Source organism: Eptatretus burgeri, chromosome 8, assembly GCF_056783735.1.
Source record: "Eptatretus burgeri isolate ZD-2024b chromosome 8, Ebu_testis_v1, whole genome shotgun sequence".
Taxonomy (NCBI): domain Eukaryota; kingdom Metazoa; phylum Chordata; class Myxini; order Myxiniformes; family Myxinidae; genus Eptatretus; species Eptatretus burgeri.
The window spans coordinates 82965007-82967314 of record NC_140968.1 but is presented as its reverse complement, the minus strand read 5'-3'; positions in this window follow the sequence as shown (position 1 = coordinate 82967314).

Here is a 2308-nt window from a genome sequence, read left to right as displayed (position 1 = left end):
TCCACTTGGGGCCAGGGCACAGTCTTCCTACCTCAGGATGATGCACGATACATGATTGTTTGTACCAGCTGGTACTGAGAGTGGAAAAAAAATCCACCCAGCAGGATGGGACGTCGAGCGTTAGTTGATCAATGAACCGCTGTATGCACGTGAACATCACATACTGCAAACTGGAATCTCAGCTTTCACTAACAGGAATAAAATGGACGAGTTTATAGTGTGATCTAGCTGAGTCCATTATCTCGCAGGAGGATGCTGTGAATGTGTTCTAAAGTGCTGCTTGGCACACTATATCATTGCTCTGGAAACATATTCAGTATTGTATGAAGAGTGAACTGCTATCACTAGCTCCAATCCCTCCATCCTTATAGGTGTATCTAATATATAAAGCTCTATTCGTGTTTGTTTGCTTATATATGCTTCAAAAACTACGAAAGCAAATTATCCCCAAATGCTTCATGTTGCCTAAGGGTACCACAAGTATGGTTTCTGTCTGGGGTGGGGTTCAGGGTGGGGAAAAGATCCCAATTCTCTCTATGTAAATGTGTATCGTATCCTGCCACCTGGTGGTATTACAAATCAACATGTTGTTTAAAGAAAGAGTAAAATGTTTGTGAAATGCGTACAACATGTTGTCTTTTGATTAATTCCGTCAGCAAAGCGACGGGTACTTTTATCAATGTATACTAATAAATGTCAGTGTGTGTATCTCCTCCAAAACTCCAAAAACCATGAAACTTAGCAGCCTCAAACTTTGCATGCATACGAAGAAAATGCCAAGGAAGTGCATGAGTGAAAATTGGGTATTTAGGTTAATTAAGACACAGTTTGAACATAAGTAACGGCCTTATTTAATTATATCTTTTATCAGGTGCTTCCTCGGCCACCTCACTCTTTGGGGTCTTAAGGCGTATCCTCGGTAACTTTGCTGGGTTCTGAAGCCCCTATGTTTTTTTTGGCCTGCTCAACCATGCCTTGACTTGGAACAAGCCGCAACAATTTCTTCATGATAGTTTTTTTTCTTCTTCACTTTCCTCATATTATCGAATGCCTGTTCATCATAGCTTTGAATCATTGGGTACATTGCAATGCTTATAAATGCCCGGAGACTGCAGCGTTCATGGCTTTATTTTATTTCTGCACATGCCATAACCTCGAGAATCTCTCAAACTTCGTAGAATTACAAAATTTAAGCTCCACAATCAAACTTACAAGCAGTACCGACTGCTAAAAAAGTGATCATTTGGACATTTCACATTTTGGGCATTTCTGGAGTCCGGGAGGTGTATGTTTAATATGACGGTTCGGTGATTGCTAATCGTGTGCTCACCAAGCCTTTTCTTATCAACTGTTTCATTGGAGTGCTTGAGCCATTTGGCAAGCACTCTACAATATTTGCACATACTGAATACTGTATGTCAATCGACTTGAACAAAGTTCAGGGGTCACTCGCATGCGTTTTTAACCACGTGTTGTTTTGCGGTGCAACAGGCAGTGACGAGCTCGCTCAAGACGTGAACTTTCATTTTCCACGACGTTTCCCCTTTTTTAACGATCTTCCTTTTTTCAACCCGTCACTTCGGCATAGATAAATATAAACAAAATTTTAACGTTTCGTTTTTGAAAGTTTCTTCAACCGTTTTGCTTGGCGAAGCCTCTTGCTGTGCGTTCTTCAAACTACAATGGTAAGACCACGGTTCTCTACCCGAGGTAGGAAGGCAAAATGTAGTATTTGATCACAATGACAAAAAATGTTTTCTGTTATGAAATAATGAATCGCCACATCGCAGGAAAGCCAAGAGGTACACATGCTCGCTCTGTGTAGCTTGGATTCAAATTCCGACCCAGTTATACAATGTCATCTTGGTGTTTCACAGGCAGGATGATTCATGCATGTGTGCCGTTTCTCAGATGGATGATAAACTCAGCATCGCATCTGCTGGAATCCCTCATCCCTCTCCCTCCCTCACTCTCACCCTCCCTCACTCCTCTTCCTCTTTCTCCTCCCTTCTCACCCTTCTGCCTCTCTCACCAAGATCCCACCCCCTCTCTCTCTCACTCACTCCCAACTCTACCCCCTCGTCTCCCCCCCCCATTCTTCCCCCTCTATTGAGGAGATTAGCATGTACGAATCAGTTTCGGAGTTAGCCGACCGGTGGGATGCAAAGGTCGCTGCAAGTACGAGCATGCATGCATGCATACATGCAGGCTGACCTTTGCCAGGAAGATAGTGTGGGTTATACATGCTCCTGCCCCATGTCTCTAAAGTGTGTGTGTGTGTGTGTGTGTGTGTGTGTGTGTGTGTGTG